Genomic DNA, 15,001 nt, shown 5'->3' with positions numbered 1-15,001 from the left:
TTTTTTTTTATGATGACCAATATATGTATTAAAACTAAAATTATGCCATGCTTACATCCAATATGAAGAATCCTGGACTTTATTAGAATTTTGAAGGTTTTAGAAATAATCTCATAAAGAACTTTACCATGTACTTCAACAACACAATCTTACATTTTGGCAAGCAACTGAAATCAGAAACTTAATAAGGAAATATTGAATCTCTGATATTTTCTTATGTGGATTAAATATTTGCAGCTAACATTTATTTTTACAATTCTGGTCTCTGTGGTATTAGCAAACTTGCCTGTATTTACGTTTGCACAGCATAAACAAATGTTGCCCCACAAAGAGCAAACATATTGTAAACACTCTGCTGCCCTTTTGCCCAACATATTTTATACTAGTATGATCATAATACAATCTCCCTTCTCTGATGGAAATGTAAACACAAATAGCAATCTCCTATATATGCACAAAAATATCTTGAGTGAATAAATCGATTGGAACTTCAAAAAGTGTGTCAACTTTTCTAGCCTCAATTTATACACTAATTAAAAAATAACCCCATCATGCAATTTTCTGTAAAATATCTGTTTTAATCTGACATTTCACCAAATCAGAGAAATGTTCTAGTAAAGTAATATACGTGACATATCAGTTTCAATTCAATACAATTTGAGTATTATGCCATCGTGTTTTCAAAATTAAAAAAAAAAGTCTGACTTTAAAAAATTATCTTTTTATTAAGGAAATAATAACATAATGAGTATATATTAATGAATCTATGTATATGCCTATTTTGTTTACTCCATTTCTATATCTTTTAAACATTTAATATTATGTAACTGGAAAGATTTTCAATAAAATATAATTAAAAATAAACCTCTATTGCTTATCTCAAGATCATTGTTAAACATTAAGGTGATACATATAAGAAAATGCAAATCAAATAGAATCAGCAGTAGCCCAATGGGTTTCTAATCAGACACAGTTACTTTCAAAGTATATTTTATATTTTAACATTCATAAGTATTTATAAATTTGTACAGGATATAGTGTTTAATATCATGCTTTTAAAAATGTATCACTATTATGTGAACATTCTCTATGGCATTGCCTATTCTTATTCAGATTCTTTTTGATGGCCACATGGTGTTCTATTGGTTAGACCATAAATTTAATTATTGCTCTGTTCGAAACATTAGATAGTTTGCAATTTTTGCTATTAAAAACAATATTGTACTGAACTTAAGCTAAATTTGTGTAATGTTCATGATTTTATCTTAAGGCTACAAGGCTAAAAGTGAGGTTTCTGGTTAAAAGTCATATGTATATTTAAAATAACTGATATGTCCTGACTAATTATTTATCCAGATACAGTGTATTAAAATTACTGAAAAAGTATATAAAATAATTTCTAATAAAAATGAAAATAGAATTCATCATGTGAATATATATCTTTCAATATATATCTTTCCTTCCCCACCTCCCACCCCTTGTTTTACTGCTTTGGCCTTCCGCTTGTTATGTATTTTACTATGGAAAAGCATCACCAAAAAGTTTTACTTTTTTCAACTTTTCTAGGATCAGTTTATACATTAATTAAATCACATGAAACAAGAAAATATGTCTTTCATAAAAGCGATCTCAGTGATTTTTGGAGCTAGAGTAAAAAGAATTCGAAGTAATAATACTTGTATTTTGGTCATGAGTGTGCAACCAAACCATTTCAATTCCATCTTAACCACCTAAAGGCTAAGCTCAATCTTCTTACAGGTTTCTGTAAAAGACCACTAATCAAAATAATTTTTTTAATGAAAATAATTTAAAGAGATTATTAAACTGTCATTTTTAATGTGATACTGTTAATGAATCACGTCACATAGGCTGGTCTGTGGCTATCTGTCTTGTAAACCTGCTAGATCATGTTTTTGTTCTTACTTTCTCTCTGTCATCTAATGTCTCTGCCTAGGCTTGGGATTCTTTTAGTATTAGCTTTTTCCAAGTTAAATTATAAAGTAGTTTTAACAAAAATGTTAAATATCACAATAAGCATAATACCAGTACCAATTACCAAGAGTATGATATTTATACCATTATCTTACAGAAAAGTCTGGTGTGAATATTTAAACAGATTTTAAGTGAATAGTCAGAGTTGTCTTCTGCCATGGAACATTCTTTTGGCTTTTATTGGAACTCCAGCAATTTCATAAGTCTCAACTACCTTCTACTGAATTAGAACTTATTTTTTAAAATGCAAAAACTGTCTATGAGCTTCTATATAAGGCTTTGCTCAATCTTCCTTCTAAAATAGTTCTTAATAGATTTTTGACTATTTCTAAGCATTTGGGTTTTATCCCGTGCACATTACAAATATCACCTTCCAGTGTGTCTGTCTTTTGCTGTTTCTTTTTTCTTACAGTTTTACTGATGTGTGTGACATAATGTGTCTACTGATTTTTTGTCTGTTTCACAGACTATGAAGCCTAACATATCCAAAACAATTTATCTCTCTTGTTATACTTGGAATATCTGTGTCCTCCCTCTCTCTATATATACCCTAGTCTCCCTTCCCCTTTTTCTCCCTCCCTCCCTTTCTCTTTCTCTCTCCCTGCATACATTAATTTACCAATCACCACACTTTCTAACTCATAATCATATTTCAAATATGTAAATCCTTTATGTCACAATAAATATCAGTAACGTCCACCACCTTCACTCCACTGGAATACTGCAACAGCCTTTAAATTCTTTCGCTTTCTACTGGTCTTTCCTTTCTTAAAACAAACGATAAGTTCTCCAGACAGAGATGCAAATCATGCTACATCCCTTCTTTGAATTGTTCTATTTCTTCTTTTGAATTTAGGAAAGAGTTCAAGATATTTATTTAAAAGTCTTTTAACAAAATTACTCTGTAATCCTTTCCTGCGTCGTCTCTCATCTTTAACTTCTCACACATTCTGCCTATAGCAGATTTTCCAGCAGATGTTTTGGTGTAGCATGTTCTTTCTTATATCCTAGACTTCAGACACGCTGTTCTCTCTTCCTGGACTCCTCTTCAACTTGCTCCATCTGACTAACTCATAATCATTCGGGTTTTAATATGTATGAGTATCCCTTCCTTGGACAGGTTTTTCTTAAAGTCTAGGTGGATCACCTGTAGATATACCCATAATGTGTAAGTATCCCATCGTTACATTAACCAAATCTATTTTTAATTTCTTATTTGTTTTCTTTAACTGTGAACTATATGAGATCAGAAATCATGACTGCCTTGTTTAACACACAAAAGTTCCCGATAGATTAAAATTTTACTGTATATTATGTATTTAATAACTGAATATAATACTTTTTTGAAATATTATGAAATCATTTTGGAAGTAGAAATTTTTCCACTAAGTAATAATAAATAACAAACTTCTCAATATATTTCATTAAAACTTTCACATATAATTATTACTTAGGTAACAAGAATCTATATTTATATATTAAGATCGAAGATCAATTTCCTGATATAAAACCAGTCCTGTCAGTTTTGTTCTTAAGTAATATACGGTTGCATCACTATTAGAATGGTTTCTGTGTTTTTTGAGTAATCAGCCCGAAGTATCATTAAACAAGTCATTCTTTTTCTAAACAGCTAATGGTCACAAAGTATATGGAGGAGTGTGTGTGAGTGTGTGTGTGTAATGGTTCAGTGGATAAAATTTAGAGTTTTAGAGCTCTCGTAAACTAATGTTACTCTTAAAACCAAATATATCTGTTAATTTATTAAATGACTAATATCTCATTTTAAGAGCTTAGTACTGTGACTGGTATTGTTTCTGGCATTTTAGCTCTCCTAGTCACTCCTCTCTATACCCTATGAGATGGCTAATAAGATTTATTTTTCTTTTTTATTATTTTTTCTTTTTTTATTTTATCACAGAGGAAACTGAAGTTTAGAGAGGTAATATTAATCTGCCCATGGTCACACATATAATAAGTAATATGGTTCAGGAAGGGCAATTAACTCTGTTGAATATAAAATTCAATGCTTTTAATTTGAAATTAAATTAAACTAGCATTTTAAAAATAGAATTTTTTGAAGTGGAGGGGGAAATTCTAACTTCTTTGGAAAAGCCAAGGTTTTAAAATTTATAGTAATGATCATTGTAGCCTAATCATAAATGTAAAATTTGGCTGAATTGGTACACTATTTTAAGTTTGAATGCTAATAGCTAATTCCTTAAAATAACTTACAACAAAAAGAATGTGGATTTTTAAACCTCACAGATACATGAATGCCCAGGTTAAACACAAATCCACAAATTCTGAGAGTTCCTTATTGAGATCTCAAAACAGAGGAGGAATTGCGATATTATAAAAATCTAATATCTGTTAGAAATTAATTGTTAGATGACATTTAATGCATATAACATCTCTATAGACAGTATAACTTATTCTCTTTTCAAGTGAAATACATAGATTATAGAAGATTTAAACAATGTAAGCATGATCATGCAATAACAACATTTTTCAAATTTGAACCTCAGGTTATGATACTGTCAAGTCTAGTTTCTTTCCATTACACCAGGCATCTTTACATAAAATTGGTGAAGATAATCATGGGAAATTTTTATCTTACAATGTAGCCTACACCAACATTAAGGAAATAACAAATAGCGCATAAATAATTATGATTGCCAATAACTAATTATGTGATCTTCAGTAATTTCCTTTTTAGCTCTGGTTTTGATATCTGAGAAATGAAGTGTCCGGTTTCTATTCTGGCTTGGATGACCTAGTTTATAAGCCATCAAAATAATTATGAATGAATAGTGACAATTTAGCTTATATATTGTTGAAGACTGAATTCCAACTTTCAGTTTAAAAACAATTCTCTATAAATGTTTCTATTGCTGTCTATTCCTTGATTCTCTTTCTCTCTCTGATTTTATTATTCTCTACTTTGCTCTCCTGTGCTACTGAAATCTGACAGCTTAATGTCATTATATAGTTATTTATTTTTTGACCTCCAGTCAGAAACTATTTCTCTCAAAACTCTTTGTTATGTCTATATGGTGAGAACTTGACATTTTAATTTATCTAAATGTTGAATCAATGTATGTTGATAGAGGTCCAAAGGTGCCTCCATTATAGCAATCAATCAACAAGTAAATGATGTTACTGAGAGAGCCACCATTCAATAAATCACATCCATCATGTATTACTGGGTATCTGCTACATCTTTCTTGGAGTTAAATACAGTTATTCTACTTAGGGAAACTACCTGTTTATTTTATTATGTGCATGGAGCCTAAAAATTTTAAAAGCATTTTAAAGTTTTTTTAAATGTATTTTTCACAAAGAATTATTAAAATATAGTTTATGATAGGTAAAAAAAAATTATTTAGCATATACAGAACTAATTGTTAGCCATATCAAATATAAGCCTAATCAAGATGATTTTTTTATGAAATGAATTAAATTTGGATTGCAGGCTGCACACTATTTATTTTAAATCTACATATTCAAAATCTGCATATATTGCATTATATAAACATAAACTTTTTAACTATTATTTACTGAAAAAGTCAAATATTTTATTTTTTGTTTAATATTGAATCATTTATATATATCCATGCAGATAAAAACAGAGTACTTATGTCTAAACTTTGATTGACTAACAGATATTTATTTTTGTATGTTTCTTGCTATCAATGTGAACCATGTTCTTATGAAATATCTATTTATTAAGAATGATAAAAGTAAATGATTCAATATTCTTTGTAAAAAACTGCTTTCCTTTCTTCCTCGCTAATGATCTATGATGATGCTAAGAGAATCCCATTTTACAAACCTATCTCAATTTTGCTTTTAAAAAAATTCTGTAACTGAATTTCTCAGAACTCTGTTACTATGGAAATTCTCCTTTTTAAAAAATTCTAAGTCATGCCAGATACAGCTACTTATCACATTTTCTATGGAAATGGAAGCAGAATTAGCAGTATTTTTCAGTATCAGGCACAATTTGAACACATTACTGTTCTAACATCCAGTGATGGATGAACGCATGCTACTTTTCTGAAACAATTTTTATTTTCAAATGCTATAAATGTACATTTGTAGAATGCCCAGAAATATGTTCCACATTTTCATATGTACTAGTTTTTAATAATACAAGAAGTAAATATGGAAAGTAGAATAAAAATGACATGAAAATACAAAGTAGAGTAGATTAGGACTGTCCTGTTCTTTGAATCCATTATGCATTTACTATGGTGGATGAACTTTATTTAGAAGGATTTCTATTTTTGTGCAGGCACTTAGATTAGCCTCTGTGTGTGTGTGCACGAGTGTGTTTATTTTTTATTTTTTTTTAAATTAAAAACAGTCTTCTATCAATCCCTATTGTTATTAAAGAGATTTTTCATCCATCAGAGTCAATAGATTTTTGTCTATTAGTCACTATAAAATTACCTGTAAGAGTATTGAAATGCACATATGTGCACACTTACATGTGCAATAAAATCTTCTTTTCTTGGACCTAACTGTTAAGTAAGGGCATGTTTGATTTGTCGTATTTTTTAGAATTATTTGTAAATGTTTTTTGAAACCTGGACATGATGTATTTGGCAAATGATTCAGAGATTAATAGGCCTTTATTGTGAAGTTTTATTTTGCTCTGGTTTTGTATTTACTGTTTGCCATAGAAATAGACATTAGTAACTAAAATTTCTTCTAGTGTTCTTGTTTTTGTATTGTCTGTTGTCTTCAGGTTTCCCTAGGGACTCCTTCCTAAAATGGGGTCCAAACCTTGCAGGTTTTTTTTGTTTGTTTTTTGTTTTTTGTTTTTTTGTTGTTTTTGTTTTAGCTACAACCAGCTGTTATTTTACAAGGGATTGATTGATATACAGTAACATTGGGTGTAAGGGAAATGTTCTATATTCCTGTGATTAAGAATATCAGTCTTTGGTAAGCCTGTGTCCTGAGCTGTGATTGTTACAAGTACTTCTCAGCTTTCCCACCCTCACTTAGGTGAGACAGGAAGACTATAGAAGGGTATAGTCAGGTTTTTCTCTTCTTCCAGTTTAAAGACTGCGTGGAGTTAGGTAGAATATTTCCCTTCCTCTAAGTCAGTCAGAGTCCCATAAAACTGATACCTGTAGAAATAGTACTGATAAAAACCAAGTCTGGTAAAATAATTTCCCTTGAGATCAGGTTATTGTTAAGGAGAACAGATTGCTCTGGGATTTAAAAAAAAAATATTACTCCCTTCTTTCACTTCCAGAAATACAAGGAAATTTTTCTTCACTCTTTATTATGAGAACTTGGTGGTTCTCTTGAAGGTAAAACTCATGAAAGTATGGAGCCTCTCTTAAGACTGTACCACCAGTTTTTAACTCTCAATCGAGTCTACTCTGAGCCTCTGGAAACTTATACATTATAATTTAAGTGTTCTTAGCAGTATTGAGTCCAGCACTGGGCTTCTGCTGTGGCTTTTATCTCCTAGTAAGCTGTAATTTTTGCTCTCTGCCTCTTTTTCCATTCTTTTGGGAAATGTTCTGCTTTGTATTTCAATTCTCAAATGGATATTAGAAGAATTGTATACTTCATAACTTTTTTGTTGTTAGTGACAACTTCCAAGCTTTTTACACGTAGGACAAGAACCAGAAATTGGCATTGGGGTATTTAAGTCTGAGATTCTGAGAAAAGTTTATAGATTATAAATATAACCATGAGGCTCTATAGCAGCAAACATTCAAAGTTAATAGAGCAGAAAGTGGAGAAGATAGAGAAGACTGAAGACTTGGCCTGGGGTCATTGAAAGTGATTAAGCAAACAGGACACAGATGGAACTAGGAGTCGGGACCATAATCAAGAGTGAGTATTAAGTCCTAGAAGCAATGTGAAAAAAATATTTCAAGAACAGTGGGGTTTGACAGTATTGAATGTCGCTGACAGGTCAACTAAAAGGAGTTAGAGAAGTGGATATTGACTTAAGTAACATGACATCCATATTGATCTTGAAAAATTCAGTGTCATAATGGTTTTAAATCATAACTGCAGTAAATTCAAGGGGGGAATTTGATTGTAAAATCGAAAACAGAAAATGATGTCCAGGATTTTTACAACCTTTTTGACAGACAAGCACTTCTCTGAGTGAATTATATAATAGTGCCAATTGGAAGGCATGGAATGTTGTGGATGAATTTTTTTCATGCTTAATTTCTAGAAAATAAAGAATATATGCTTAGATTGAGTTATTCCAAAACAGACTGTAAAATACGGTTATTTTTAACATGATTTATTAGAAATCTTTCCTGAGAAAACTGGTAAAGATATGGGAATATGTGACTCAGAGGCAAGATGACTGAGAATTGTCAAGGAAAGTCCTAAAGAGGGCAACTCTAGTACAAACTTGCAGAGGAATTGTGGGTACAGTTGTTCTACTGATTGGAGGTTTCCAAAAATTGAAAAACTGTAGGAATCAGTGTAACACAGAGAGTGAGTTACAACGTACTGATGGTAGGAGGATGGGGTGCTTAAATTAAGCACATCGAAATGTCCTCATTATTGTAATGGCCAGATCTAGGGAATAACGAGACAAGTGATGGTATACATTATGGAGGCATATAAGAATATTGGAAGGAGAGATATAATAGTGTTGGAAGAAACATCTACATGAATATTGGTATAGCCAATAATTATGACAGATATACATATGGAAGAAAAACTAGCCACCAATTGATGAGAATGCATAGGAAACATTTTTTTTTTTTTTTTTTAAGTCATGCTCAAATCAGAGCAAGAATAAAAGAAACTTTCAGGAAAAATGGTTGTGGTCACAACCATTTAACACAGTACTTGCTGAATACTGTGTTAAAGTGGGTGCTATGAAACAGTTTCAAGAACTGCGATTGATGAGAAATGGGATGAGAAAAGCGTTATAGTCTGGGGCATAAGAGATGAAAGTCTTGGCGTCATGTAGTGATTGCCGTAAACAGATATGATGGCATAATATGATTTGTGACACAAACCTAGAATGGGCTTTACAGGGAGTTAGAACATAACCAGGTGTTTGCAAACATAATTTGAAATTAATCCCTAAATTTTTGTGGGAGCAATTTACAGTGATTCACACATGCAGTTACCTAAAATACAACTTTGTTTATTGACAATTCTTTTAGAGCCTAATTTCCTCCTATTTTATTTGTAGAGAAGAGAAAGAAGTAAACTACTAACACTTAAGATGAAGTTTTCATATCCTTGGAAGCTGTTTGTTGTTGAGGGTGAGTCCTAGAAATAAATCTAATAGACCCAAATGCTGATTTTGAAGGTAAGGTAATTTTAAAAATTTAGTAGATATTTTTATTTATTTCTTATCATTTTATTAACATTCTTTCGAAGCCATTTAAAAGTAGAATAAAGTAAATCATTCATTGATTTTCATTGATTATAAATGATATATTTGCTCTTAAGCCTATAACTTAGCAGCTTTCATTGTGATTATTATTTCTAAGCTATTTATTTTATGCGGAAGTACTAAGTAAATCATTCACAAAGATGTCTTTATTAAACAAAATGAAATAAATTTGCATAATATTTAATCTGTAGCAAAACAAATTGCTAAGAATTGGGATGTAAATTCAAATAGATTACACACTATGTTAAATATTACAATTAAAGACTCAATTATGAAGTGATCCATTGGTTAAACTGTATACATTTTTAGTAAGGTATCACTTGACATTTTAACTCATATATTACTAATTTCAAATTCTCAAGAATTTCCTGAAAACATTATAATAAAGCTCAAGCATTTATTTTAATATAAACTCTTTAATTAGTACAATAATAATTTTAGAAATGATAAATACTTTGAGTTAACATTTGCAACATTAATTCATTAGTACATTAATTAGCTCATTCTGTCAACATACTATTTTTGATGGGTGTCTATTTTGAGAGTTTTTTTGTTTGTTTAGGAATTTAGACTTGGCTTTGGCCATTACCTTAAGGCTCTGTGATGTAAAATGTAAATATTATGGTCAAAAAAGTCATTTTCATTAGTCTTCTATATTTCCTGCACTCTTAACTGAAAATCTTAGGAAATGTGAAGCTTTGACTTTAATTACAGAATATTGATCCTAGCTAAATAGGAAATATGGTGTAATGTAAAGTCTGACTATGATATTTATCATCAAAACATCTCAATTGTTATTTTAACACATTTGAAGTGTAAAAATGATATGTAAATGTGTGTGTGTGCATGCATGTGTGCATGTGTATTTAATTTTATCTCATTCTTACAGGCACATAAAATCATTGCCTCAGGAAATCATTTTTTATTTTACAGAATTCTGTTACTTATTAACCTTAATAGAAATGTTTTTTAGTAAAATAATGAGAGCTTTTTGATATTTTTATACCAAATGAGCAATGGTTGATCCTTTCTTGGTGTATGTATTCACTAATTGGGAGAACTGAAAGAATTAATGAAATAAGTAAAACTGGAATCCCTTTAAATATATTTACTGACCATTTAACAAGTGAGTCTGAAGTTATATGATCAAATAAACTAAATTGTAATCTGTAGATTCTGCTTTGTTTCAATTTATAATCTTACATCTAACACACCATGTGAATGTAAAAGAATATGTGGCAACAACCTTTATTGACTCCTTTTAATACAAATAAATATCACCAGTAAGGTCAATTGCGCACCAGCAATAACTGTCAAAGCAAAGTGATATCTCATTTACCTTGACCTATTGTACTTCAATTTATCAAAAAGAAACAGTTCCTGTAATAGCTTAGAGAATATAATTTGTTGAATACAAAATTATTAATAGGCTTTATCAATGTCGTCTTATCATTATAAACACATTTCAGGTAAATAAATGGGTCAATGCATACACCAAAGTTAAAAATGTATGAGGTATAACCACTTATTTTTTAATTGTACAGAGAATTATTTGACAAAGGAGAAAAAAAATTAAAGAGACCAAAATGTATATATATTTATCTCACAGCAAAATAAAATGATACCAAAATCAAAAAGTAAGCTTAATTATTGATAGCATTTATGTTTTCTTTGGAACAAACCTAGAAATTAATACATATTTTCTATTAAGTTTTGACTTGTATATAATTTTTTGAAAAATTCTTGGTTTCTTTAATAACTACAATTTTTCTAAAAAATTCTCTGTTTACATCATTTTCTTCTTATATTAGGGTATAGTGTAGAAAAATATTTTAAAATAATTCACAATGTAGAAAAATATTTTAAAATACTGCACAATTAAGTTGAATGACCTAATAAGCAGACCACCCAAAATTTCGAATAAAAAAATTAAAATATGTTGACTTTATTTTTAAATATATTATGGCTAATAATATAGAAATTTCTGAATTAATTTAGTAAGCCCACTGGGACAAGTTCTCAGTTTGACATTCTGATGAGTCAGAAGTATCTTTAACTTACTTATTCTATTACATAATTTAGACCCTACCTCATTAATATCACAAGAAAGAGTAAAATTAGGAATAGGAGAGAAAAATTAAGTGAATTATTAAAAATTTTAACTCATTTCTTACTTTTTTCAAAATATTTCAAGATGATAAGATTTTTCTACTCATCAGTATCAAGGAAAAACAAACAATAGTCAAATAAGATAAACATTTACATATTAGCCTGACAAAAAGTAATGAGAATAACACTGATGACTGAGAGGAATTATTTCATAGAAGAATGGAGAAGTAAAAGAGTACAAACTTCCCTAAAAATAACAAAAGCCGGCCTTATCTTTGCTTCTGGAAATTCGTCTTACCATAGGAGGGTAAGAAATTTTCATTCTTAGTATTGTTAATAGAGATAAAACCTAAGGGTAAAAATCTTCAAATAGCACAATAGTACACTAAATTATTTTACATTCACACTGTGGAATATTGTGTAAATATATTTTTAAAAAGTATGATTTAGAGCTATTCCTATTCCTTTTACTTACAAAGATATCCAATAGGTATTGTTAAGAGAAAATTTTGATGAAGGAAAAAAGTGCATAATATCACATTATACACAAAAGTTGAAATAGGTAATATTCCTAAATGTAAGATTTAAAATAATAAAACAAGAATAAAACAAGATTTGTGTTCTTGAGTTAGAAAATATTTCTTAGATATAAAACACTGTCCATTAAAATATTGGTAAAATGGAACAAAAGGAAAAATTTTTCTCTTTGAAAGGCACCATTAAGAATATTAAGACTTCTCGGAGACTTGAAGATAATATTTGCAAATCAATCTCTGATAAACGACTTGTATCCCAGATATATAAAAATAAATCTGCAATTCGAAAAAACAATTCAAAATAAGCAAAATTTTGAATAGATGCTTTACCAAAAATGATGTACATATGGTAAATAAACAAACTAAAAGATAATCAGTATCATTCATTTTATTAAGATGTAAATAAAATCACAATGGCATTATACTACACACCCACTAGAATGTTTATATTCAAAAAGAATGAAAATATTGAGTGTTGGCAAGACGTGGAAAACCTGGTATCCTACTATACCTTAGTGAAAAAATCAAATGGCAAGCCACCATAGGAAAAAGACTTGCAGTTTCTTAAAAAACTAAGCGTAAAACCCCAAAATTCAATAGTAAGAGTCTACCTAAGAGAAATAAAAACATACATTCACACAAAGATTTGTACGTGAGTGTCCAAAGCTGTGTTACTAATGATAGCCCAAAACTCTAAACAAAGTAAACATCCATCAAATGGTGAATAGATTTTTAAAAATGTTATACGCATATACAAAGAAATTCTATTTAACAATGAAAAGAAATGAATGACTAATATTTGCAGCAAGATGGATGATCCCTAGACTATTAGTATATGAAGGTTTTTATGTTAAAAGATCTAGAAAAAGTAAGACTATAGAGACAGAAAGGAGGTCAGAGATTTCTTGGGTCAGAGAATGAACAAGAATGTTGACTGCAAATGGACATTTAGAAATTTTGTGCAGTGATGGCAGTGTTCTAAGACTGGATTGTGGTAATGGTCACTCAATTGTATAGGTTTACTAAAATTTTCTGAATTATATCTTTTAAAATAGGTGAATTTTATGGTATATAGATTATACTTAAATAAAGTTGTTGAAAAAATTAAAGGTATAATATGATGTACAATATTACTTGCCTTATGAGAGTCAGAAGCTTTTAAAACTCCTGAGAGCTCCTTGTAGGAAAAAGCATATTAGATGGTCTAGTCAAGCTATTAGTACCACTGGCATACTAAACTGATTGTAATATATAGTATTCATAAGCCACCACATTCTCTGTATTTTTCATAAAGGGGTATACAGAACATTTACAGTTTTTCACACCTAAAGTTTCTTAAATTCTTTTAATATCTATAACTCTAACCAAAATATTTCATTTACTCCAGATGCCTATTCTTTCTCTCTTTTCTCCATGGTGGTTTTCTTGGTTTTCATCTACTGTGATCAAGTATATACTTGGACTCATTCTCTGAGAGCAACTTTCATCTCAACTATTTTTTTATTAAATCCTAATAAAATTAAGTACAATCAGGAATATGAAGAATCATTTTGAAACCTATTCAAGATTCTCAGCAAATCTTAATCACAGTCCTTCAATGTCTGTATTCAAACATTTTTGATTCCACAAGTCTCAGTCTTCCGAACTCTAGTAGATGATCACTGTAACTTCTGTCCTTTCTTTCTTTTCCTGTCTAAACATATACACCTGACAAAAAAATAAATAAATAAAAGAGAGAGAGAGAGAGAGAGAGAGAGAGAGAATATTTTCCTCTCTCATGGAGATATAATTTAGTTAATTTAACATGGAAAGCTATAACATTCCTATCTGTTCTTTCTAGTGAGGTAAACATTACATTGAAACAGATGTTATGATCAATATGTGATATTAGTCTGCAAATATACAAGTATAAGATAACTTGCAATCCTGAGTAGCCAGCACTTACATAGAAGTTTATATATTGTGTTGTGAACAAGACATTTGCAAATAAATACATATATAATGCATGAATATATGGGAGTATGGTTAATTATATAATGGGAGAAATTACAAATCATATCTAGCTAGTTGTTTTCATACAGAAATGTATATCAGATCTTTCATTTACTTAACTGAATGTAGAAAACAATGTTCCAATATCAAATGTATTAATTTTTTGCAAGCCAAGCATTTCAGATCTTTTCAAACAGGCTTAGCCTTTGGTTAGTTGCTTACAAAATCTGACAAATTTACACTTGCTTCCAATAGCACACACACACACACACACACACACACACACACACACACACACACACACACACACAGATACATTAGTGTGTGTGTGTGTATGTATGTATATATAATTTCAATATATTGTTTTCAAAATTCTTGTTTTGAAATATCTTGTTTTCAAAACATATTCAAAATTTGTTTTCAAGTCCAATGGATTTTTTTGGTAAACTTCTCAATCTTCCATAGTGATTAACCTTTAATACAGCTTCTAAATACTACTTTATGTTAAAAGATCTAGAGTAGCCACTTTAGATAATATTGTCTTAGATATTTTTGTAGGAGCTTTAAACATTTTGAAAAATATTTATTACCAACCTCCTTCTATTTTTAGAAACAAATTGAGTTCCTAAGAATATTATAAAAACAAATTGCCAAGTGACAACTACACTTAAAGATATCTAAGATTTATTTATATCATCATTAAATCATCTTTTAATTACATCCAGTCTCTAACAACAGATTTTCCCCAAATGTGTGTGAGCTAAAAAATATATCCAAAATGCCTAGATTCAGGATCCTGTATACTGTGATCATGTTATTTGCTTTGTAGAAAATTTTAATGGTCCATGACACCTGTCCGAAATTCTTACATATGTTCATAGTGAATAGTTTTGTTGAATAGTTTGTTGATCATATTCATGGCTCACCACTAGCATGATGATTGCTTAGTAGAACAAATGTTTTGTATCATTTA

The sequence above is a fragment of the Pteropus vampyrus genome, unplaced genomic scaffold, assembly GCF_000151845.1.
Source record: "Pteropus vampyrus isolate Shadow unplaced genomic scaffold, Pvam_2.0 Scaffold21, whole genome shotgun sequence".
In the NCBI taxonomy this organism is placed as follows: Eukaryota; Metazoa; Chordata; class Mammalia; order Chiroptera; family Pteropodidae; genus Pteropus; species Pteropus vampyrus.
Note: the sequence above shows the minus strand (reverse complement) of the source record.